At 43.4% G+C, this 27,203-nt stretch overlaps 1 long non-coding RNA gene and 1 pseudogene across 1 annotated transcript; both read right to left on the bottom strand.

Moving 5' to 3' along the window:
* Window positions 1-4,805: 4,805 nt before the first annotated feature.
* Window positions 4,806-5,588, bottom strand: LOC121398824 (annotated as a pseudogene).
* A 6,205-nt stretch (window positions 5,589-11,793) lies between these two features.
* On the bottom strand, window positions 11,794-21,818 carry LOC121398826. The gene is made up of 3 exons (XR_005964531.1): window positions 21,760-21,818; window positions 20,228-20,344; window positions 11,794-16,525 (listed from the first exon to the last, which is right to left on the bottom strand). It is a non-coding gene; the product is annotated as an uncharacterized LOC121398826 (long non-coding RNA).
* Between the last annotated feature and the right edge of the window lie 5,385 nt (window positions 21,819-27,203).

Raw genomic sequence — 27,203 nt, 5'->3', positions numbered from 1 at the left:
TGGGATTCATCCTGCTCACTATATTGATGCTGCTACAGTCCACTGTACAATGGAAGACAGGCTCTTCTTGTATTAAGTCCACTAGTAAATATAGGAGAATTGCATGTACAGCACAGTAAGGACAGTTCTAGTGGGTGGGCAAGGAGCTTGTTCAGTGAATTGATGGCAGTTCCAGTGGGTAGGCATGGAGCTTGCTCGGTGCAGTGACGGCAGTTCCAGTGGGTAGGCAAGGAGCTTGTTCAGTGAATTGATGGCAGTTCCAGTGGGTAGGCATGGAGCTTGCTCGGTGCAGTGACGGCAGTTCCAGTGGGTAGGCAAGGAGCTTGCTCAGTGCAGTGACTGCAGTTCCAGTGGGTAGGCAAGGAGCTTGTTCAGTGAATTGATGGCAGTTCCAGTGGGTAGGCATGGAGCTTGCTCGGTGCAGTGACGGCAGTTCCAGTGGGTAGGCAAGGACCTTGTTCAGTGAATTAATGGCAGTTCCAGTGGGTAGGTGGAGCTTGCTCTGTGCAGTGACGGCAGTTCCAGTGGGTAGGTGGAGCTTGCTAAGTGCAGTGATCAACTTGCTGTTGTGGCTCTTCTGAAACAGGGGCATATTTTAGCTAGATTTTGGGTACGCCCCCGAAACGTTGTAACCTGTTTGGCTTGGCATTAAACACGGGTAATAACCCTTGAGCAGATTTCGTGTGCTGGATTCATTTTATTCGCATATTTTGGCTAGATACAATGTGGGTGGGCACTGTATCCACAGGAAACTACTGAGCTGAACCTAGGGTTGCCACCTGGCCGGTATTTTACCGGCCTGGCTGGTAAAAATGATGGTTGATCCCAATGTTATTAATCGGAAAAAGATATATATATTTTTTTCCAGGAAAGGTGGCAACCCTAGCTGCACATGTTACAAGGAGATCCTGGGTGTTAGAACTTGCCATTCTTCCTGCTGAATTTACTGCCCATGTGACCAATCCACTGTAACAGGTGGATGGGTCAGGGTCTTCCTAAACCTTCCCTTGGGTTACTATCCACTGGTTTTGGTACCCGGGCAAGGGGTCCAACTCCCAGCAACTCCCGATAGGCACAATATAATTAGACTCTTTATCCTCAGGTGGGGCCCTCGCTTATGGTATGGAGGAAGGGATTACCACACTGGTATAAGCACACACAGTAGTCACTCTTGATCAATTAAACTTTGGGCGCCAGTGGTTTTTTCTAAACACTTGTGTCCCTAACCTGGCGTCAATGTCACCGCAGGGTACTAACCCTTCACTGCACTCCGCGTTGAAGCCTTAGCTGCTCACTAACTTTCCTGAAGTGATCTGTCACTCCTATAGTGACTTATTATAGTTTCTGACCTGACACTCACTTACTTCTATACTGAGGCCTACCTTCACCTCAGGCCCGAATAGCACACCCACTTCCAATGTGTGCACTGGACAGAGCCAGAACAAATGGCAACATCCCTTTTTATAACCTCTGGGGAACTACTCCCCCTCCCCTATGGGAAAAGGACCCAGCCTAGCTGGCCAACACTTTCACTGGGGCATGAAAAACCTTTACCCTTTTCTATAGTGACATCTACTGGCCAGTCACTGAACTGCCAAAAGAATACGTTCACATTGGAATAATGAAACCAAAGAACATAAAGGTTAGCAAAACCTTTACCCTCCTACACCATCTTCCTTGAAGCACCAGTCTCCCACCCAGAGTGCTGCCCATGCAGATCCATTTCACCGTTGCTCTGCCCCACAGTCTCCACGAGAATATAAATCTCAATAATCACCCTGATCAGTGTGCACAGTGTGACTGACAGTTTTGTTTACCCTGGAAGGGACGTGGGCACTATGATATACAGAAGTAGCTGTTGCACATCATTAGTGTCCACCAGTCAGTTACTTGCCCAACCTGGGAGGGGCAGTGGCATCTTGAGGAGCTGAGGGAATGGACAACAGTCCAGGCCTCTGTTCTTACATCAAGCTAGTTCAGCTCTCTGTATTACCAACCTGTGAAAAGTGCTGCAGCTCCCCTATCATTTAGTTCCCCTATAGTGGCACATATATAAGGGGGAGTTAAGTGCAGGAAAATTGACGTCTTGTACTTTCAAGCAGAAACGACAGAACTACTCTCGTACTTGAATCTGCATTCTGCATTGCCCAAAGCTGGTAGCAACCTCACTTCTTGGGCTAATTGTGCCCCAGAGCTTGACGTTCTATTTGACAGGTAGTGACCTTTCCAAGCAGAAAGTTGGCACCAAACCATCAAGTTCCGTGGGCTGACACCTCCTCTGCTTTATATGCCCCAGATGAATTGTGTGGGGGGACCCCAATAACCCTACAGTGCACTGGCTGCTGCCAACACTGCTTAAAGGAAAACTATACCCCCAAAATTAATAATTGAGCAACAGACAGTTTATATCAAATTAAGTGGCAAATTACAGAATCTTACCAAACTGGTACATATATTTAAGTAAATATTGTCCTTTTACATCTCTTGCCTTGAACCACCATTTCGTGATGGTCTTTGTGCTGCCTTAGAGATCACATGATCAGAAATACTACAACTCTAACAAGAAGTGTGGAAGCAAAAGACAGAACTCTGTTAATTGTGACCTAACAAGTATAGCTTGTTTGGTATGTTTATGTGCACCGTGAATCATATGATCCCAGGAGGCGGCCCTTAATTTTTGAAATGGCAGTTTTCTATTTATGATTACCCAATGGCACATACTACTAAAAAAGTATATTATTATGAAAATGGTTTATTTACATGAAGAAGGGTTTTACAAGAGCGGTTTTATGCAATAAAAAAAATACATTGTTTGAGGGGTATAGTTTTCCTTTAACTGGGCCTTGGTACCTTCTTTTAGATATAAGAGCAGGACTATGCAATTCTCTCAAAGTGGGGTACATCATAGAAAGGCATGTGGGCTGAATTCAAGGTCGTTCATTAGGTTATCTGCATCTGGGAGGTATGGAAGATATGTCATATATAAGGCATCCCCCTACTTCACTTTCACTATGGGGCTCTGCAACTATAGAAACACACAAGCAGCAAATCAATGAATACACCAAGCTAACCAAGTATTGAATACCAATATTTGTGTACATAGCATCAAGTATTGGGGTTAGGATGAAAACCTTTCTGCGCTAAACCAGCTTCCATCCTCTGCAAGATGACATTTTGAAGTCTGAATGCCCTGCCTCTTCTCATTTACATAAATACAATGGAAACAAGAGGCAGACCATGTGCAGCAGTACTGAAAGCCACACTGCCCTGGCTCTTACTGGATGCAACTGCCCATTATACTACCTGAGCTGCATCGGGAAAAACAAGTTCCCTTAGATACATGCAGGGCCGCCATCAGGGGGGGCACAGGGGGTACAAGTGTACCGGGCCCGGGCCTGAAGGGGGGCCCGGCAGTGCTGAACTTTTCGAAAGAGCCGGGCCCCCCTTACAAACACCAAAGCCATGATCCGCACCTCACAGCGCCTCACAGCTACTGACTGAGCCAGAACGCGCCTGGGCTGGCGCACACCCGACTCACGCCCCTCAGCTGAGAGATCCGCCCACTACAGCACCGCGACCAATTAAGGCTGTCTTGGAGCGCCCCCGTCACGCCCACCTCAGCCATTAGGAGAGAAACTGCTTCTATTGGTCACCTCGGTATAACAGGTCTATACAAGTGTTGGCTGTTCCGCCCTATCTTATCTGCAGTCGAGGAATATGTTGCGTTACACAAGGATATTCAGCTCCGCCCATTGCAAGAGAAGTAGGTACAGGTACAGGAAATGTATCTGCTCATTGGCTCCTTCTTCTACACTGGCTGTAAATATGTGGTGAAAACGTGTCGCCAGCACCCCAAGTCTCAATGTGTTTGTGGTACCGACACCCCAATGTGTTACCAGTGATCTCCCAATAAAACCAGTTCTCTGGCCCCACCAGCTGACTGTCCAGCCGCTTCTGTGGTACCAACGCCTCAGTATAAACAGTCCGACTGCAGCCAACATTTTGTACTTCTCTGTGGTACCGACTCCCTGTATGACCAGTCTTGTGGTACCAACCCTTAGTATAACCAGTCCTGAGGTACCAGGACCGCCATCAGGGGGGCACAGGGGGTACAAATGTACCGGGCCGGCCCTGAAGAGGGGCCCGGCAGTGCTTAGAAAAGAGCCGGGCTCCCTTACCAGCGCCAAAGCTGTGCCGCCCTTCCGAAGTCCCGAACAACTTGAATGCGGAAATGCCGAACAGTTGAAGACCAATGTCACGAAAGGGGGCGAAGTTGAAGTTCAATTCTACTGAACACCAATGTAGGTTTTTTTTTTAATCCCCTGGCCACCGATGTATTATTTTAATACTCTATAGGCCCCTGCCACCAATGTGTTTTTTTTATTTTTTGGGGCCCCAATTTTTTTTATCTTGTATGGGGGCCCTGGCGCCAAGGTTTTTTTTAAAAATATTCTTTGAGGCCCATTTTTTTTTAACTTGTAAGGGGGGCCCTGGCACCAATGTTTTTTTTTTAACTTAAAAGGGGGCCCTGACCATCAATAGCTTTTTATAACTTGTGTGAGTGTGGGGGGGGGGTTACCTTTTTTAGCGCGGATGTCTGTGTGGTCTTTTAACGGTGATGTGGAGAGGGGGGATCTGGGGTGGAGCTTGGGGGCATGGCCCAGGGGGCCCCAAAAATTTAGTTGTACGGGGCCCCGTGATTTCTAATGGAGGCCCTGGATACGTGACTAACATGGCTACATGTGCAGTTGACTGATGGAAGGAACCAGACAAACCCAAGACAAAAGTTGAGCAGGCAATTGACAAACTTTACATTTTCACAGTTTATTACAGGGCATAATAAAAGCATAAGTATTCACATACAGGGAGACCTAAAAACAGGCCCCTCCAAGCCATATAAAATAGTATTTATATAACCCCCCCCCAATGAGCAGAGCTGTGCCCGGATTCATGCCACTATTTAAAGGACACTTGTTTGTACAATAGACTGTATGGTCCAGGGCATGAATAGGTCACCACCACCCAAAATCTGGATTTGCTTAGTACAGGGAGCACATCAGCACTTAAACCTGAACGAGAAGTTAGGGGATGTGGGGACAGTAAGTGGGACGTCACTGGCTTTAACTTCCACAGCTTTGAACTTCCTGATAGGCTGTGCCTTGTGCACCTGAAACACAGGAGAGAAAAAATAGTTTAATATTTGAGTGCAGTTCATAACATGCGACCCCATCTGCAGTCAGGGCAGTTCATTCTTTATGGGTGTGTTGGGTACCAATGAGCACAAGGTTAGTGGTTAATGGACAAATCAGAATTCCCATGAGGTGGTCTATACAAGGCCATTGGATGGCAAACCATCCCCACACCTAACACAGTCTTGGCTTACCCTGCCTCTGCAGCATGCACAGTTATGCACTTACCAGCTCTTGCCTCAGCTGATTGATCTCTTCCCTTTCTTAATCATCCCGTTGCTTTTGGGTCTCTTCTTCCAAAAGGTTCTTTTGAGCTTCCATCTCTGCCAAGCACTTCTAAAACTCCTGGCGTTTCTTGGCCCGTTTTGCTGTAGCCAGCTCAAAGCCTTCTTGAATCATGGAACCAGAAAGGCTGCAGCTGGAATATGGGCAAGCAGTCAATAGCCATGATAGGAAACGCTCATAACAAGAAAGATCAATGCCATGCTGCTGTCAACTCCAAAGTTACAGGTGTGATGGAATTTTTAAACACTGCTCCTCCAACATATGAACTATACATTTTGTAATACGTATGAACCATACATATTGCAAGCTGCAACCATGGAGGATGTTCAGATTCACCATTTAGCTTAGGAAAGCCACAGTTTTAACTGATAGTCTGTTAAAGGAGACATTTTATACAGATCTTTTAAAATAATATCCCCCTTCAGTGCAAAGTGCAGTGATGCAAAAACAACCTTAAAAAAGAAAATCCCCTCTGAAAAACCATTATGTAAGAGCAGATGAGATACTCTAGGTTGAAATGAAGAATGGGAGTGTCTATTTTCCCACAGAAAAGTGTTTATTGACAGCCAGTACTTTTTCAGGCCTCTATTTTACTCAGTCAGTTCTCTTATCTTTATCAGAGCTTTCTTTATTTTTCTTGTTTTAGTATCCCCTCACCTTTTCTTTATTTTGTTTCACTGTTCTCTCTTTGTTATCAACCTCTCACTCTGATCCAGTTCACTTTTCCCTTTCTGTGCCGTTCCATTCCATTCAGGTGTTTCTCAATGGTGTGTCTCCCGGTCTGCTAAAGCTGTAGTAATATAAAGCATTTGACTTCCGGTCAGATTGGGTACTAATCTTATTCAAGGACTCTGCAATTAGAAAAGCGTGGGATCTGACCTGAAGTCAAATACTTTAGGTTATTGCAGATTAAGCAGACAGGGAGACAACAAATAAACAACGGGTAAATTTCTGCTTGTTTGTCTGACAGCTTGGACTGTCATGATTCCAGATGAAATTCTGTTAGTATAAAGAGAGCAAGTGGACTAGTCCACACAGCGATCTAGCAAGATGGGCTCCCCAGCTTAAGTCATTAGGTGCCTCCCAGCAGCATTTTTAACCGGCATTTACTTAATGGATAAATGCTGGTGTTCCTACTGAATAGGATAAGAGCGGAAGAAGGGAACCCAATTGCTATTCAGGATTTCTAACAGAAAATAAAATTGGGAGAGTATGCCAAATATAGCTCTACCTTCAATTATTAGCAATATAGTATCCATATGAATAATGTTCAAAATTAAGGTTCATGTTGAGGAAGAGTAACACCAAAAAAACAAGTGTTTTAATGGAATTCCAATACAATGTACAGTTGCCCTGCACTGATAAAAACTGTTGTATTTGCTTCAGAAACACTACTATAGCTTATATAAACAAGCTGCTGTGTATGCATGGGGGCAACAATTCAAGCACAGGACACGTAGTAGATAACAGAAGTTCTGAAAAATCCCATTGTATACTAGGGAGCTTCTGTGTATCCTGTACCTTGTCTTCTTTTTCCAGCTGGAACTATAAACTATAGTTGTGTTTCTGAAGCAAACACGCCCCAGTGCAGGGCAACACTAAATTATAGTTTTATTACTTTTAAAAACACTTTAATTTATTGGTGTTACTGTTCCTTTAAGTACAAGCTTTATTCATTGCATTCATGTTGCACAAGGGGTTTGTACTGCCCTTAAGAGGAAATACCCATTGCTACATTAATACTGCCTGGACACCCCAGAGGCTATTAAGCTCAGATTGATGAAAAGCCTGGTGTTGGCAGAGCAAGAATCTTTGAAATGTGATCTTAACCACTCAGTGAATTTCCACACCCCACTTTACAGACACAAGACTCCTCACCTGTAAAGCTGGCCATAGATGCCAAGATCTAATCGTACGAATCGAGGATTTGTACGATTAACAGACCTTGTGTGGAGAGTCCCAACATTTTTTGTCCGGCGGAGATCGGTCGTTTGGTCGATCAGACAGGTTAAAAGATTTCTGTCGGCTGCGGGTAATATCTCTGCATGTATCGCCGATCGTACGATTTTCAGAGGGAGACTGTCGCTAGATTTGGTTGGACATAACTTTCATACGAATGCTGTCAGGGGCAGAACATCATACTTTATTTGATCGGAATGGTTAGTGGCAGGTCGGGAGATGGGGGAAGTCCGACTGTACGTTGATTCGTACGATCGGATCTTTGCGTCTGTGGCCAGCTTAAGGCTCCTACTTTCCTTCTTGGGAACAAAAGGTTCTTGGTGGACAACAGTGTTGGGCCGCGCCATAAACACAACCTTGTGTGTGCTTCAGCTCTTCTTTGATCTGACCAATAAAAATGAAGTAAGGAGGGTGCCAGCACTCTTCCCCAGCATCACTCAGATGAATGTAAGGACTATTGTGCTCGCCTGGTGCTGCCAGGGCTGCAATATGGTGGCTGTGCGTTTGTCATCTCAAGCTGAAATGGCTCCTCCTGGGTGGGCATCTTCACCTTCTTCTCAGGAAGGCTGATGTGATCGAACTGTGGCAGCCGCTGATCTTTGAACTTAGGGACCTCAAGGAAAAGATCCAGAGTTGAGCTTTGCAAGACTGTACCCATATTGCTCAGCTAACTGTACATGGCACACACACTCAGCAGCACATAGGTCCATTACTGCTGTGTGCTCAGGAGATCCCACCCTTATTCTTCCACACTCACCTCCTCTTTGCGAAGTTCATCCAATCGCTTCTCTTTCTGCAGCTGCCGCTCCTTGTCTCACTCACAAAAGGAAAAGGGACACGCCTCCACTTGTTTCTGTTCTACAAGTTTGGGCTTGAATGGGACCCAGTAGTGTGGTATTTGAGTGGCTTTAATAACTGGCACCTCCTCTTCCTGCCAAAAACAGAAATGCTCCTAACACATAGTAAAGGTGCCCATACACTGAGAGATCCGCTCGTTTGGCAATGTCGCCAAACGAGCGGATCTCTCTCTGATATGCCCACCAACCCAACAATTGGATCCTAACGAATAGCAATGGGCGGTCGGATCGCGGGACCGCATCAACGAATAGATGCGGCCGCGATCCGACGGGATTTTTCGTCCCATCCGATCGAGATCTGGCCGACTTTCGGCCATATCTCGATCGGTGAAGCCCATCGGCGGGCCCCATACACGGGCCAATAAGCTGCCGACACGGTCTGTCGGCAGCTTTTATCGGCCCATGTATGGCCACCTTAAGACTATCATCACCATTGTGCACCCAGTGATGTTCCTCTAGCACCAGCACTAAATCCCAATACAGACAAAGCTTCCAGTCTTTTCCCACATACATAGTTTGAAGTCAGTTAATCCGCACAAATAGATTGGTATCACATTAACTGTAACTTACACTCTAGCACCCTGTACCTGGAATCAGCCCCCAACCTCCTGCAACAGCAGCTTTAGCTGGCAGCCCAAACTTGTGTCGTGATCTTTTACGCTTCAGCGCAGGATCCACTAATTGAATCCCAGTGCCTCACCTTCTCTTCCTGTGCCGGAATGCGTACCCTGTTCTTCAGAGCAAAAGCAGGAGACTGAGGCACAGTCACTGAGAGAAGCTTCTTCTGGGGGACGACAGGTAAGATTAGGTGGTCCTGGGGCAGCCACTCTGTAAAGGGTGGACCACCACATCTGCCAAAATTTTGGAAGGTCAAGGTCTAGAGTGGAAGGAAAAGACCTCTTCTTCCCCTTCATCTTTCTTCTCCCGCTGCTGGATTCTCTTCTCTATTTCCAAGTCAAAACCAATGGCTTTAGGGGTTTCCTTGACAGAGGGCTTCTTATGGAGGACTGGACCCTCTTCCAGGATTCTAGTGTCCACAGCGCCGATTCGTACCTTAGGGCCGCCTGAGGCGGCTCCTGCAATGCCGCCCCCCCTCGCCGACTTACCTGTCGGGAGGGGAGTCAGGAACACTAATGCGGAGAGCGCAATTGCGCTCTCTCGCATTCGTAAAGCAGAATTTCCGGTTTAAAAACCGGAAATTCGGCTCTTGAAGGTGCAGGAGCGGCTTTTTGCCGCCCCTGGAAACCGCTCCGGCGTTGCCGCCTGAGGCGAGCGTCTCAGCTCGCCTCATTGGCGGCACGCCCCTGAGTGTCCAGCTCCTTAGCCTTACATTTGTACCTGACACAAAGACACAAGGTCACACACTTGCCCCAGGATCATTACTGCAACATATGGTACTCTTATGTTGGGCTCATATACCGGATAGAGCGCTACACCCATAGCCAGAACAGTAGGTAATCTTGCCCAACACTTACTGATGAATCATGTCTAGTTCCTCAGCTTCCAGCTCTGCAGCACTTTTACATGTGGTTGGCCGATGACGCTGTTTGATTTGGAGCAGTGGGGTCTTTGGGTTGGTCAGTTTTGGTTTGAGCATCTTCACTGGAGAGGGTCTTATAAGAGGAAGAGACCAGTCAACATGTACATTATAACCAGACACATTTCTTGGAGCTCCGGGGCATCCTCCGTATAATATTGCTATCATAGCACTTTATTTTACCAGAATGAAGAAAAATTTGAAAGCCCAGCCTGCTGGGTCAACTCCGAAGCCAGTTGGAGGAAAGCGCAATAAGGACATTGAAAACATTTTTGGGAAACTGCCTGAGGATTCGGAGCATACGGAGGATTCCAATATGGCGGACGAAGCAGCCCTGGGCCCTGATACCGCGTCACTAAACGATAAGTCGGACCAGTCCTCCCTGCAGTCATTGATTTCTGACCTACCTAATAAGTCGGATTTGGCACAGCTTTTGGTGGATATCAAATCCTCTATAAAGCAGGAAGGATCCGCAGAAATGGTAAAACTGTCCGGTCGACTTACCACACTTGAAACCTCGCAGACGGCCCTACAAGGGAAAACAACACGCTTGTCGTTGAAAATAACTGAACAAGAACGACAGATATATATGTTCAGGAGATCTATGGAGGACATGGAGAACAGGAATCGTCGTCGTAACATAAGGATTAGAGGGATATCGGAGAATGTGAGCTTGCCGGAAAACCACCAACGCATGAAGGATCTTTTCCCGACAGCTTCTAAACCTGGATAAAGAAGCTTCCATCCGAATAGACAGGTTTCACAGAGCAATGTCGGGCAGACAAGGGAAGCCCAGGGATGTTCTGTGTCGCCTACACTATTTTACGCAGAAGGAAGAAATTCTGCGCAAGGCCAGAGAAACAGGAGAACTAAAGATTGGAGAGGACAAGATTGAACTTTTCCAGGACTTAGCATTCTCGACCATTCTACAGCGCAGGCTCCTGAAGGATGTCACAGGAGCGCTAACAGCACGTAAAATCCTTTATAGATGGGCATACCCATTTGCCCTGGGGGTCCGTTACAAAGGCGACTGGCTTCACCTACGGGAACCCAATGATGCGGATCACTTCTGCACTGACTTGGACATCGTCAAACCGGACCGCACAGACTGGTTTAATTATGCATACGGGCCGAGGGCTAAGAGGCGTTTGTGGTTTTTTGTAACAGCCTTGGTAGCCAGGAACTCGGCTGTGTCTCGAAATGGATGATTCTCTCCATTGATCTGACCACTGTATGGTATGAGCCTTTGTTGAGTAATATTGACTCTAACTTTATTCTTAGTTATGGATTTTAATATCCTGCTGTTATTATTTGTTGCTCATGAAGAGTTGCTAAGGTTTAATCACCCACTTGTTAAAATATTTAAACTGAGTTTTCTTTAGAGGATACCAACTGGTATTATTTGTGTTCATTATTATTATTGCCCTAGATCCAGCTTACCTCCTAAAGGCTTCAATGTAAGGCCCTTACTGTTTCTATTTATTGAAATAAGAGATCAGAGGGATTCATGGACAAGATCATTTGCTTCCTGGCTTGTTTTTCAATTATTGTTATTCAGTTATTGATATGGTAATATAGATTAATGAATATGCTGGGAATTGTTATGCTTAGTATTGTGAACCAGCTACTGCTCATAGCATAAGAGTTATCAAAAAAGGGGAAAAAAGAAAAAAAATACATAAAATACAACATTTTATTACAAAAATAACCAAAAATCTTTAAAAATGTTTATATATATGTGTGTGTGTGTGTGTATATATATATATATAGATATATATATATATATATATATATATATATATATATATATATATATATATATATACAGTATATATATATATATATATATATTTATTTATTTATATATATAAATACATAAATAAATGAAAAAATAGAAACACAAGAAACACTAAAATGTTTTGATGGCAATTTGCCACGTTTCAAGCTAGAATGTACTGAAGCACCATCCTATTTCGGTTGTTATCAGATACACCACCCCAATACGCTCATTACCAGCTTATAACTATACGGAAGTAACGGCTAGTCCTCCTTCCGTTGGTAAGAGCTTACTTACACCCTACCCCGCTTAACAGGAGGTGCTTTTCCCTCCTGATCCAACTTCTCTCTTCTCTCTGAATTCTCATATCCTATTCCTACTATTCTTCCATCTATACTTCCTACAATAGTACTATGAGTATGCCGAATCAATCCGTTCCTGATAAGAAACAAATACAAGTGAATATAGTCAGTATTAACGCAAATGGACTCAACTCACCTCATAAACTTATTCTTTTAAGCTCCGAACTAAGATGTCTTAAGGCACAGGTGGCCTTTGTACAGGAGACCCATTTTAAGACATCTTGTGTTCCTACATGGTCTAATAGATATTTTCCAGAAATGTATTGCAGTTTACCATAACAGAGCAAGACTAAGGGAGTGGCTATTTTATTTGGGAAAAATTTTCACTTTCAGGTTCTCTCTACAAAAAAGGACCCGGATGGGAGATTTGTTTTTGTGAAAGGGACTTTGGGGACTCAGATGTTCACTTTTGCAGCCATAAACCTGCCCAATGAACAACAAGATAAAGCTTTTCATATAATAACGGAGGCCTTGTTGAGTATTATGGAAGGAATCTTGGTTCTTGGCGGGGATCTAAATGTCCCTCTTAACCCCCACATTGACTGCTCCACAAGCAAATCCAGTGTTTCTTCTGGGATTGTCAGGAATATAATTAAAGATTTACATAGGCTACAGTTAGTAGATGCTTGGCGACTCCTTAAATCTCAAGAGAAAGATTACACCTTCTTCTCTGCCAGGCATAACCGTTACACCAGAATAGATTATGTGTTCCTTACACAACACTATTTGGGGGACCTTAGTGACGCAAATATATATACCCGCTCGTGGTCTCATGCACCAATCAGCATCGCTCTGACCCTAAATACAGAGTCCCACCACAGGGGGACTTGGCGTTTAAATGAGTCTATGTTGAAAGACACTTCCACACTAAATAAAATTAAATCTGCCATTAAGACATACTTCAAGGAAGATATAACTGAGGATGTTAGTCCGGTGACAATCTGGGAGGCGCATAAATGTTATATTCAGGGGATTTTAATCCAACTAGGTTTCAGGAGAAAACAAGCACACAAGCATAAAAATTTATTGAAAGAAATCAGAAGGGTAGAAGCAGCTAATAAACATATGCCCAAAGCAGAGCTTTTTGCAAAATTAGTCTGTCTACCCACAGATTTAGCTAATCATCATAATTTATTTGCTGAAAAAGTTGTCACAAGAATGAAACATCGATTTTATGAACATGGGGATAAATGTAGTTATTGGCCCGCCTTTTAAAAGCTAGGGTAACCAGAAATCATATACATTGTTTACAGTCCCTTGAAAAGGGAAAAGTGCATAGTAGCCCTCAGATAGCCCAAGAATTCCATAGATATTACACCAAGTTATATCAAATACAGACTCCCACAATAATGGATGACCTTCCCCAAGCCATGGCTTTAGAGAAATTCCTTAATACACTCCCGATTACACAATTTTTCCCGGTGCAACAGCAAGCCCTAGAAACAGATATTTTGCAGAAGAACTTTCCCAAGCAATAAGTTCATCTCCGGGCGGAAAAAGCCCTGGCCCGGACGGCTATACGTCCACGTATTATAAAGAATGTTCGGAACTACTCATTCCGCACATGGTGCAGGCATTTAATGCTTTACAAAAGAAAGCCCAGTTCTCACACCACTCTCTAGAAGCCCATATCTCCCTGCTCTTAAAAGCCAATAAAAACCCAGAAGATCCCGGAGGCTATAGGCCTATCTCCTTAATTAACGTAGACGCAAAATTATTAGCCAAGATAGTCGCTTCTAGAATACAATCGGCTTTTGGCCACTTGATAGGATTGGACCAAGCAGGCTTTGTACCTGGAAGGGAAACTAGAGATAATATCAACAAATTGATTAATATTCTACATCATGCTGAGCTCAAGAAAACACCCCTTATGTTATAAAGGCCTTTGATAGAGTCAGCTGGGCCTATATGTTTGCTTGTCTCAATAAATTTGGATTTGGGGATAGCCTTTGTCAATGGATTAAATCCCTATATAAAGGCCCAGTGGCTCGAGTCAGGGTGAATGGAGTGTTTTCGGACTATCTTACAATTAAAAATGGTCAAGGCTGCCCTCTTTCACCTACACTGTTTGTCTTGGCTCTGGAACCTTTTCTAAAAACAGATTCGTCAACACCCGGATATCCACGGGGTTAAGATAAGACATAAACATTATAAGGTAGCAGCATATGCTGATGATTTGCTATTTTTTTTAACGAATCCTAAACTTGAATAAATTATTTGAAGCTTTTGGTAAGATTAGTAACTTTAAAGTCAACTTTAATAAATCCATAGCCATGAATGTCTCTCTCTCAGAGCGTATAATTCAAGAACTTTCCCCAAACTTCCCGTACAGCTGGGCGAAAGGGCAATTTTCCTATTTAGGAATACTTATTAAAAAGGAATATAATGAGTGGGTGGAAGTTAATTGTAAAGCTCCATTTACTAGACTGAACAAAGATATACAGAACTGGACCAAACAACCTCTGTCCTGGTTAGGGAGAATCAATGTTGTAAAGATGAACGTTATGCCAGGTCTATTGTATTTATTCCAGTGTGTACCATTGCCATATCCAAGCAACTGGATTAAGACTTTTCAATGCATTATACTTAAATTTATTTGGAAGGGTCAACATCCAAGAATCAAAACCACCACGTTGTTCAGAAGCAAGGTAGAGGGGGCCTAGCACTCCCTGATGGTGCCCGTTATCTAAAGGCTGTGCAATTAGCTAGGATAATTGATTGGTCCCATCATTTAGACAACAAAGATTGGGTAGAAATTGAACAGCAATCAACTGCTACACATTTGATACATTTCCCATGGATTGACAAGGTAAACCAGAGAATACTACATAATTCCCACCTCTTATTAAAAGGTACACTGGCTACATGGGACGCTGTGAAGGGGAAATCTAAATTCACCACTTTTCCCTCACCTCTCACTCCTATTACCAATAACCCAGCATTCCCCCCAGAACTTAATTGCCATAACTTTAAAGAATGGCTCGTAGAGGGTCATTTGCAATTCATACATATTATGGAAAGAGGTCAGCTTGCTGACTTAGATCTTCTTAGACAAGCTAGACCTAACAGCAAACTAAAGAATTTCCAATACTACTAACTTAGACATTTTACTCATATATGGGAGGCAATGGAAAGATGGGGAGACCCCTCTCCCCATTCGAGAAGTTATGTAATAATACTTCCCCCCCCACCAAAACATGGGATTTCCTACTTATATGATATGCCAGGTGCATTAGGAAAGAGGAAACAATTACCCTTTATAAAGTCATGGGAACAGTGCTACGCAATATGTTGGCGCTATATAAATACATGTTAATAAATAATAAAAACGGGATCTTAAAATGGATGGAACTGAAGAAGGTATGAGACAAGGAATAGTGAATTTAATGTTTAGTTTGAGGTGTTGAAAGATTCAAGAACTAAATTACAAGCTCTTAAGTAGATGGTACTACACTCCACATAAATTGAGATCAATATATCCCGCAGTGAGTAATGTAAGTTTGAGATGCAAATCGGAGATTGGCACACTCCTTCACATTTTCTGGGAATGCCCCAACCTTACTAATTACTGGTCATTAATCCTTCAGTTGTGTGCACAGATCTTAGGTAGAGTAATACCCGAGTCACCAGCCCGAGTTCTCCTCTTTTGGGAAGAAGACCATGCAGAAAATGTTCCAGATTCTACATTAGAAAGGCATTTACTTAATGTGGCTAACATACTAATACATAGACTATGGAAATCTTCTACTTCTCCTAAGCCTAAAGAGTGGATAGATAAAGTGAATGAAATAGTTAGGTTTGAAGAATTATCTTCCTACAATGGGAAACAACATGCAGATTTTAGGAATGTTTGGACATGGTGGTTCTTGTTTAGGGATTCTTCTGAGTATGAAGAACTTATGAATATTTAGGAACATTGGTTTTGAAATAATATTGTAACCAGGTAATAGTACACAGATTGTATAATGCAAGGTCTGAAAATGTGAGATTTGTGCCATGTACTATTGTAATACTGTTTCCCTCCCCTCTCCTCTTTTTCCTTCTGTACCCCTACCCCATACCATAATTTTCTGAATGATCAATAACAATTTATAATACAAAAAAAAAATGTACGTTATATATAGTGAAATTTAAACTAATCATCCCTCCATCTCCTTCTGGCGGCTGCGCAGGTGGTAATGTGCTGGAGTTCTTCTGTAGAAGGCAACCACCTGCTCAGCAGTGAAGACAAAGTCTGAATCCTCCTCATGTTTACGTTTGCCCTTGGACAGGTTGAAGGGTTTTGGGACGGTGTGTCCTCCTTTGGTAACCTGGACTTATGGGTACAGCCCAAGAAAATTACATTTATGCTCTCCCACACCTAGGTCACAATAAATACTATAACCTCCACAGTCCTAAACTCACTGGTGATGTTGGGTGTTTTCTTAGCGCCAAAGCAAAGTCAACCTCCTTGTAGCCATCTCCCTCAGGCTGATTGCCATTACGCTTGAGTCGATCATCCATTTTAAAGTGAAAATCCACTGGTTTTGTGACTGAAATGAAGTTCTTCACTGGCTGACCTGAGACACAGAAGGCAGGGGTGATACCATGCAGTGGATGCAAAGCAAATAAGCTACATCCTCACACTCTACGGCAGTGATCCCCAACCAGTAGCTCGTGAGCAACATGTTGCTCTCCAACCCCTTGGATGTTGCTCCCAGTGGCCTCAAAGCAGGGGCTTATTTTTGAATTCCAGGCTTGGAGGCAAGTTTTGGTTCCATAAAAACCAGGTGTACTGCCAAACAGAGTCTCAATGTAGGTTGACAATCCACATAGGGGCTACTAAATGGCCAATCACAGCCTTTATTTGGCACCCCAAGAACATTTTTCATGCTATTGTTGCTCTCCAACTCCTTTTACTTCTGAATGTTGCTCACGGGTTCAAAAGGTTGGGGATCCCTGCTCTACGGGAAACACTTCATCTCTGTTCCATATGCATACCGAGAAGGTGCATTTTGCCAAGAGAAATCTGGCTCTCGCACACCCTTGTGTGCTGTCTGGTGCACAATGGTAGAGGTTCAGCTACCCCAAATCCAATCTAGAAGTCAAGCAATCCAGAGGCACACAAGCAAGGAAAACCTTGCACGTTTATTGCGGTATAGCAGTGCAACGTTTCGGGGTCTGGCCCCTTTATCAAGCAAGGTGTTCCTTGCTTGCATCAGTTCTGTGTGCCTCTGGATTGCTTGACTTCTGCATTTTGCCAAGACCCAGAGAAGCGGTTTTATTATAGGCTCAGTTGGGCCTATGGACACTTTGTAGATTGTATCTTGTGTTTAAATCAAGCAAGAGCAGTTGATTACTCGTGGCTTACATCAGGCCCGGACTGATAATGTATCAGTTCGGGCAAATGCCCGAGGGGCCGCTCTACCCTGCATTCTAGTGGGCCGCCCGCTGCCTAATTAGATGCGGTGCTCGCTGCACTTGCCAGCTAGTAATCACTCACACCAACGTACACGGCACGGTGGGACAGCTAATTAACTTATCTTTCAGCCCGTACCACGGACGGTAGGAGCTTTTACTTTCTTTCCCCCCCCCCTCCCGTTTGCAGTCCTACCAGTGCCTGTGAACGTTTCGGAACTCCCTGTCATTGCTGATCTATTCATGCTCCTGACACTGACTTCTGTTATCCTGTGAAAGAGATAGGTGCAAGCAGGCACGCAGCAGAAGTCTGACCCCTGTGACCTAGGAGGAAGTGATCAGCGGTGACAGAAGAATTTGAAGCCCCCCACAGACTGAACATCCATGCTGCACTGAAGCCGAGTTATAAATTATTGTAAGAGCCGGCTGTAAACTTTATGTTCATGAAGAGGGGGAGTTTATGATTTTGGAATTATATTTACAGAAAAGTAGAGGCTAACAAAGAGCAAACAGTACCCCACACTATCTTTTATTCTAAAATGAATTTAAAATTATACAGTACCCTTGAGGTGCATCAATCAGTGTTTCGTATTTAGTGTAATCGATTCAATACTAACTTAGCGACCAATTAATTTATCGATAAAAACCATCAATTAATTTATGAATTCATTTAATCAATTTGTAGTTCATTAATTAAAGTGCATTCAATATACAATCAATTAACTATGAATTAATTTTAGATCATCAAACAATTAAGGTGCCAGTGCTAATAAATATCAATTTTAAAAAAGATTTTTTTTAAAATAGCTTTTAACCATTTGCAAGCAAAATAATAGAAATAAAAGAGATTGAAAAGTATAATAGGAGAGGCTGCCAAACAGAATGCAGTGTTTAGTTTAAAGACAGAGCAGGGAAATCATAAACTTAATCAATGTGGGGCAGACAGGTGAGAAGGGACGAAAAAAAAGGGAGACGAGTGGGAGGCAAATCAAGAATAATGACAAATGCAGAGATTAAACGAAGAATGGTATTTGACCTAGTGAGTATTTATATGTTTTCTTTCATTAGTATTGCTGAACAGTAGCCTAACCTACCTAACTGCTAGTTGATCCAGAGGAAGGCAAAAACCTTCCTTATTGACTGTGAGGTGCTGACTTAGGAAACAATCATTTCAAGCTGGCAAACCACTGGTGCTGCCTTCTACTTGTCTTTCTACCTGCTGTATTGCTCTGTGGGCTTGGTAGGGTTGGGGTGGAGATTAAGAGCTTAGCAGAAGAAGCAACATGTAAAAGTGGGGAAATATAAAGCTTTTGGGCAAGGGTAAAAAATACACTTATGTATTATAAGGGATAATGAACCCCCTACTGTAACCAACGTAGGGCCGGCACTCTTGAATAAAGTGTTCATTTGCTTGGGTGCACAATCAATAAATTATCTCCATATTTTATATATACATATATAAAATATATGTGTGTATTTGTAAAACACCAGCATGCATTTACGTGTGGGCTGCTTTAATTTTTTTGCCTGGGCTGCTTTTTACTCCCAGTCCGGCCCTGGCTTACATTATTGCAATATGGCACAGCAGGATATTTTTTAAGGTGGCTTAAAGTTCTCCATGCAGTGGTTAAACTAATGGCTGACAACTTTTGAGGTGGGAGCTGTTGTAAGGCAAGGGTGCCCTTTAAAAGGAACAGTAACACCAAAAAATAAAAGTCAATATAATGTACTGGTGCCCAGCACTGACAAAACCAGTGTGTTTACTTCAGAAAAACAACTATAATTTATATAAACAAGGTTCTGTGTAGCCATGGGGGTAGTCATTCAAGCATAGGACACATAGCAGATAACAGATAAATTCTGAAAAATCCCATTTTATGTTGGATTACAATACTACGAACGGGCTCTGCAGGACGGTCGCAGGACCGCATCAACTAGCAGTTGTGGTCCTGGATCATACGGAAAATCAAGCTTGACCGATCGATATTTGGCTGATTTTTGGCCTGATATCGATCGGGAGGACCCGTCGGGAGACCCCACACATGGGCAGATAAGATGCCGAATCTGTCTAAAGGATCGATATCGGCAGCTTTAATCTGCCCATGTATGGCCACCTTTACTTAGCCTTGCATTCTCCCACAACCCTCTTTTATGTGCCCACAATAAGCTATAGTCTCATGTTGTGTTGGATCAGGGAAATATAATTACTCCCACTAATATGTACACAACTGCTCCAGATATGGCAACTTTCACGGAATGCTCATTTTTCTTGAGATTCTATTCTATTTCCTTCTGAAGCGCATGCATTTTCTCAAGCTCTTGTTCTTCTGAATTTTTAGACTTCGCCAGAATGTTCCTCCTCCTGAAAATAAACCTGTATGTCTTATGGAAATAGGTCACGGTCACTTGTCCACTCTAAGGTTGAACAACTCTATGGTAAGTTTACAGTGCAAATCATAAAGGCAGGGCAGTTCAAGAAGAATCAGAAGTCAAACTTGCACTGGCAGAAACACACAACACAGTAGATTCTAAGCCAGTGCTGGATGGATGTAAGCAGGGGGACCAGAGACCACGATGAGAGTATAATTTGTCTGTGTATGTTCTATGAGCAAAGTACATTGATGACTATGTGAGGCTCAGCCTTGTCTGTCTAAAAGGCAATTAATTACAAGTTACCAGCAAAGTACCATGATGGACATGGATTTAATTTAAAACTCCGCTGCACAAGGAATTTCCCAGTTTCCTGCAAGTAAGCAGCCAGGGTTACTGGGCCCCAGCAAAGGATGGCATCAATTTATTCCTAAAGAATTGTAAATGTGGTCACTGGAGCTGATGCAGTTTCATTAGCCTATAGGCATACATACCCTTTTAGTTTTTTGCATGGTGAGTATTCAGATTGTGCGGTTTCTGTTTCCAGATGGGTCTCCTTCATTTTTAGGAGGATCTTCTGCCGATGTTTCTTAGACATCTGCCTGGCTGACCTGTTGTAGGGAGAGACAGTGATAGAACAGATAAATGAGAAGAGCCAGATAAGTTATGACATAGCAGAAACAGTCCAGTCAGTAGTCACTGTCTTAAAGGGGAACTAGACCCCTAAACATTATAGGACTTGAAAGATAAAGCTTATGTGAAAATGCTTCATCTAAATATACAGTAGCATTCTATCCGTTGATTGGACGATGGAGCCCTTTGTACTCCCACATTTTTTCCTGTTAGTCAGAGCCACCTGAAAAGAAATAACGCAGTTCTCGGAAAGGCCATCATAAAATGGGGGCTCAAGGCCAAAGGGTAATATTACACACATTACAGACCAATTGATTCCATATAAAGTATGGTACTCGGAGAATTGAGCGTGCATGCAAATGTATCAAACTATTTCTCCATAAGGGCAGCCCAACTACATGAATAAATTAGACAAGCTGAAAATAGCTGTGGCATTGCTTCTTTTAGCACAACCAACAGAAATGCATTCAACTCAATCCACTAATGGCTCAGAATTATCTAAACCTCCCAAATGGTCAAACATGCCAAGATGGGAGAGTAATTCTTAGTGTCCATCAATTTGTAATTCTTTGCTTCACTGCATATCTAACAATACTGTCAGCATCACTGGGCTCCTGTACCAATATAGAGCCAGTGGCCCTTCCAGCAAACATGGGAATCTTAAATGAGATAAAGCATAAATAAAAATACCCCTCAAACTTGCTGGCAATGACAGATATGGTTTCACTCTGGGTTAAAAAAAACCATATCCTATAGATGCTACAGTTTCTGCCTGTGTTTCAAATGAGCAGTGAGGTGCCTGCCAGAAGTACAGTAGGAGGAGGAGGAGGATAGCCCATTACACCCCTGTTTCACACAAGCAAATACAGGCTTCAGTTCCCTATCAGGTCACACTCATATGTTTTTAATGCATTCAGGGAAATACAACCTGGAATTACAAAGGAGACAAAGGAGACACAAGTAGAGTGTGGTCAAAGTAGGAGAATGAGGGTGAGAACTCGGATGAGGTTCAATGCCTGTTAATATTAGCAATACAGGTTACAAGGACTACACCCACAAACAGCCACAAACAGGTCCCTTATACTTATTAGTTTGTAATGCATCGCCCAATTAACTTCCAGCCTACGTGAAAAACATAGCAGCTATGTTAGTGCAAAAACATTTCTGAAGGCATGTTAGGTGGCAACTTAAAGGGTATGGCCCTGGCCTAATTCTTTGGAGAGTCAAGCTCAGCACACCATCCCATCTCTTTGTACAGTTAACACCCCAAAAGTCTAACCAAAGCAAGTCAAATGCACCATACTTCTTTAGAACATGCAAATATATTAGCACTGCACTCGGCACGGAGGTCCCTTACACTCCCAGCAGAAAAGCCTGAGTATTTGTCACTTACCAGCATTTAATGCGGTTTCTGGTCCGGGGGAATATTTTCTGCATTGGTCACTTGGTCTAAAGAACAGGAAATGGAGACAGATGACATGTGGCAGACAACTCAATAATATGTAGCACACCCTTGAGTGTACTTTTGCTATGTATTAAGGCGGTGTGTGTGACCAGGCTAAAACTGCTTGTAGTGTGCCCCGGACCCCCAGTGTACCCGTGCAACTCCCTGCAACTGGTGTAGATCAATGCAGCAGGATAATCAGCCAGACAAGTTTCTTTGCAGTAACATAAAATTGTTTATTAACAGAGAACCATTGCAATGGAGTAGTTCACCGGTACTTAGATGTTCACAAGCATAATAGGATAGCTTCAAAGAGCAATATTCTCTCCAGGGGGTACAAGGTACAGCAGATGAGCTAATATTCAATATGTATCAAAGTTACAGCAACAAGAGACTTGGGAGATAGTTACCACTCTCACTGGGCACTATCCCTCCGGATGAAAACTAAAGCTTGGGTTTCTCAGCCTGGGGTCTTGTATCTTGGCACCCGACTTGGTCCTCACCTCACCCACTGTATTCAGCCTGGGGTCTTGCATCTTGGTACCCTATCTGGTCCTCAACTCACCCACTGTAGTCCCTGCTCTAGTGGTTCACATACCACGGGTTCCTAACCCCACTATTTCTCCTCATTGGAGACACATCTGCTCACTAGCTACCCTGTGCTGACTCTCACTCCTAGAAGACTATTACTGCATTCACTAACTCACACTTAACTAACATCACCGGCAGACCTGGACCTGTAGTACCTCCCAGTGAGGCAAAGTCCCAGGACAGAACAAGACCACATGGTGCTTAACCCCTTTATCAAATAGTGCCACCTAGTGGACAAACTCCGTGAACTAATGTGGACCCAGCAAAGGACATAGCTGCCTGAGTTAACTAAAGGACCCTTAGGTGTCCAAATACTAAAGGGAAACTGCCTGAGTAATTTAACCCAAATCTCAGGGTCCCTACATATAGAAAACTGTCCCATGAGAAAGCCATTATGTTGAGCTTCCGTTTTTGTCAGTGTGGTTTTATTGAGGTGTGCAAGAGAGCAGGACTGCTTCTCCCAGCCTAACATTGTCCATTAGAATTAATATTCCTTATCAAAGATTCATGAGCTGAACCCCCACATCTCCTAACTGGGGTCCCACTTATCTAAACAGCATGTAAACATGTGCTGAACTTGTAGCCAATCACTATCAGGATATAAACATAAAACATGATTAGCTGCAACTCACTTTTTTATTCCTGGGATCAGAGGTGAGTGGAGCATTGATACACGGGGGCATTAAGGGAAATAATGGCAGAAATGAAGGAAATCGCTATTTGAGTGTGACACTGGCTAGTGCCTGGGATATTAGCCTTGGTTTTGTGTATATTCTAATAGAAAATATCATTATGGGAGGAATGGGGAAACAGGCAGACTACAGACAACTCAGGATAAATACACAGAAGTACATCCTGGCATTTGGCCGCACAGACAACTGGCAGTTAAATAACGGATTTCTCACTTTCATTTCTGGGATCAGAGGTAAGTGGATGCACAGCACACACTGGGGGACAATTTATGGAAAATAATGATATAAATGAAGAAAATCACTACTAAATTGAGTCACTAGGTGGCGTCTGGGATATTAGCCTTGGTTTTGTCATTTTAATAGATTATAGGAGAGTTGGGGTTGGGGGAAGGAACAGGGATGCAGGGAGACTCCACACCTGTCAGGCTAAATACAGAAAGTATAAAATAATATTTGGGATTCCAATTGCTTTATATTTAAAATAAGTGCAAGTTAAGAAATAATAAAAGTCTGAAATCTCCTATGTTAACATATTACAGGGGTCACTATAGCAACATCTGGAGTGACATTTGCTGTTCAGGTTTCTCCTCTAATGCTATTAATATTTATATTTCTCTCTGTATCTCACTTTGTATATAACATTTACTTCTTAATAAAGCTGTTAAGGGAAAGTTAAGAAATTATTAAGGGGAAAGTCTGAAATCTCCCATGTTCCCATATAACAGGGGTCACTGACAGTGTTTGGAGTGACAGTTGACAGTTGGCCACTTGCTGTTCAGGTTTCTCCTCTAATGCTATTAATATTTATATTTCTCTCTGTATCTCACTTTGTATATAACATTTACTTATTAAAAAGATTTTCAGTAAAAGTTAAATAATTATTAAGGGCAAAAGTCTGAAATCCCCATGTTCCCATATAACAGGGGTCACCCAGTGTTTGGAGCGACAGTTGGTCACTTGGTGTTTCCCCTCCAATACTATTAATATCCATATTTCTCTTTAGATCTCACTTTGTATATAAAACTGACTTCTTAAAAAGCTTTAAAGGAAAAAGTTTTGGAGCTGCAACTTCCCAGTCACTGTTACTTATGTCCTGAATGTCCCAGCATCCCTTGTCACACCTGCAGCCTGTAGTCTTCTAGCTCTTAATGAACTACAAATCCCAGCATCCCTTGTCAGACCTGTAGCCTATAGTACAAATCCCAGCATCCCTTGTCACACCTGCAGCCTATAGTACAAATCCCAGCATCCCTTGTCAGACCTGTAGCCTATAGTACAAATCCCAGAATCCCTTGTCAGACCTGTAGCCTATAGTACAAATCCCAGCATCCCTTGTCAGACCTGTAGCCTATAGTACAAATCCCAGCATCCCTTGTCTGACCTGAAGCCTATACCCTTCTAACTGTTACTGACCTACAAATCCCAGCATACCTTATTAGACCTGTAGCCTGTAGTACAAATCCCAGAATCCCTTGTCTGACCTGCTGCCTATAACCTTCTAACTGTTACTGACCTACAAATCCCAGCATCCCTTGTCAGACATGCAGCTTGTGGTCTTCTAACTGTTACTGAACTACAAATCCCAGCATCCCTTGTCAGACCTGTAGCCTATAGTACAAATCCCAGAATCCCTTGTCTGACCTGCTGCCTATAACCTTCTAACTGTTCCTGACCTACAAATCCCAGCATCCCTTGTCAGACCTGCAGCCTGTAGTTTTTTAGCTGTTACAGATCTACAAATCCCAAAATCCCTTTTCAGACCTGCAGCTTGTGGTCTTCTAACTGTTACTGAACTACAAATCCCCGCTTCACTTGTCAGACCTGCAGCCTGTAGTACAAATCACAACATGCCTTATCAGACCTGCAGCCTGTGGTCTTCTAACTGTTACTGAACTACAAATCCCAGCATCCCTTCACAGGCCTGTAGCCTATAGTACAAATCCCAGCATCCCTTGTCTGACCTGCAGCCTGTAGTTTTCTAGCTGTTACAGATCTACAAATCCCAGCACCCCTTGTCAGACATGCAGCTTGTGGTCTTCTAACTGTTACTGAACTACAAATCCCAGCATCACTTGTCAGACCTGCAGCCTGTAGTACAAATCACAACATGCCTTGTCAGACCTGCAGCCTGTGGTCTTCTAACTGTTACTGAACTACAAATCCCAGCATCCCTTACAGACCTGCAGCCTGTAGTACAAATCCCAGAATCCCTTGTCAGACCTGTAGCCTCTAGTACAAATCCCAGCATCCCTTGTCAGACCTGCAGCTTGTGGTCTTCTAACTGTTACTGAACTATAAATCCCAACATCGCTTATCAGACCTGCAGCTTGTGGTATTCTAACTGTTACTGAACTACAAATCCCAGCATCCCTTGTCAGACCTGTAGCCTATAGTACAAATGCCAAAATCCCTTGTCAGACCTGTAGCCTAAAGTACAAATCCCAGAATCCCTTGTCAGACCTGAAGCCTATAGTACAAATCCCAGAATCCCTTGTCAGACCTAAAGCCTATAGTACAAATCCCAGAATCCCTTGTCTGACCTGTAGCCAATAGTACAAATCCCAGAATCCCTTGTCAGACCTGTAGCCTATAGTACAAATCCCAGAATCCCTTGTCAGACCTGTAGCCTGTAGTACAAATCCCAGAATCCCTTGTCAGACCTGTAGCCTATAGTACAAATCCCAGCATCCCTTGTCAGACCTTTAGCCTGTAGTACAAATCCCAGAATCCCTTGTCAGACCTTTAGCCTATAGTACAAATCCCAGAATCCCTTGTCAGACCTGTAGCCTATAGTACAAATCCCAGCATCCCTTGTCAGACCTGTAGCCTATAGTACAAATCCCAGCATCCCTTGTCAGACCTTGAGCCTATAGTACAAATCCCAGCATCCCTTGTCAGACCTGTAACCTATAGTACAAATCCCAGCATCCCTTGTCAGACCTGCAGCTCGTGGTCTTCTAACTGTTACTGAACCTCAAATCCCAGAATCCCTTGTCAGACCTGTAGCCTATAGTACAAATCCCAGCATCCCTTGTCAGACCTGCAGCCTATAGTACAAATCCCAGCATCCCTTGTCAGACCTGTAGCCTATAGTACAAATCCCAACATCCCTTCTCAGATCTGCAGCCTATAGTACAAATCCCAGCATCCCTTGTCAGACCTGTAGCCTGTAGTACAAATCCCAGCATCCCTTGTCAGACCTGTAGCCTATAGTACAAATCCCAGCATCCCTTGTCTGACCTGAAGCCTATACCCTTCTAACTGTTACTGACCTACAAATCCCAGCATACCTTATTAGACCTGTAGCCTGTAGTACAAATCCCAGAATCCCTTGTCTGACCTGCTGCCTATAACCTTCTAACTGTTACTGACGTACAAATCCCAGCATCCCTTGTCAGACATGCAGCTTGTGGTCTTCTAACTGTTACTGAACTACAAATCCCAGCATCCCTTGTCAGACCTGTAGCCTATGGTACAAATCCCAGCATCCCTTGTCAGACCTGTAGCCTATTGTACAAATCCCAGAATCCCTTGTCTGACCTGCTGCCTATAACCTTCTAACTGTTACTGACCTACAAATCCCAGCATCCCTTGTCAGACCTGCAGCCTGTAGTTTTTTAGCTGTTACAGATCTACAAATCCCAAAATCCCTTTTCAGACCTGCAGCTTGTGGTCTTCTAACTGCTACTGAGCTAGAAATCCCAGCATCCCTTGTCAGAACTGCAGCTTATGGTCTTCTAACTGTTACTGAACTACAAATCCCCGCATCACTTGTCAGACCTGCAGCCTGTAGTACAAATCACAACATGCCTTATCAGACCTGCAGCCTGTGGTCTTCTAACTGTTACTGAACTACAAATCCCAGCATCCCTTGTCAGGCCTGTAGCCTATAGTACAAATCCCAGCATCACTTGTCAGACCTGCAGCCTGTAGTACAAATCACAACATGCCTTGTCAGACCTGCAGCCTGTGGTCTTCTAACTGTTACTGAACTACAAATCCCAGCATCCCTTACAGACCTGCAGCCTGTACTACAAATCCCAGCATCCCTTGTCAGACCTGTAGCCTATAGTATAAATCCCAGCATCCCTTGTCAGACCTGCAGCCTGT

This window comes from Xenopus laevis, chromosome 9_10S (genome assembly GCF_017654675.1).
Source record: "Xenopus laevis strain J_2021 chromosome 9_10S, Xenopus_laevis_v10.1, whole genome shotgun sequence".
Classification (NCBI taxonomy): Eukaryota; Metazoa; Chordata; class Amphibia; order Anura; family Pipidae; genus Xenopus; species Xenopus laevis.
The sequence above is the reverse complement of the archived record's forward strand: the minus strand, read 5'-3'. Positions and strand labels throughout refer to the sequence as shown.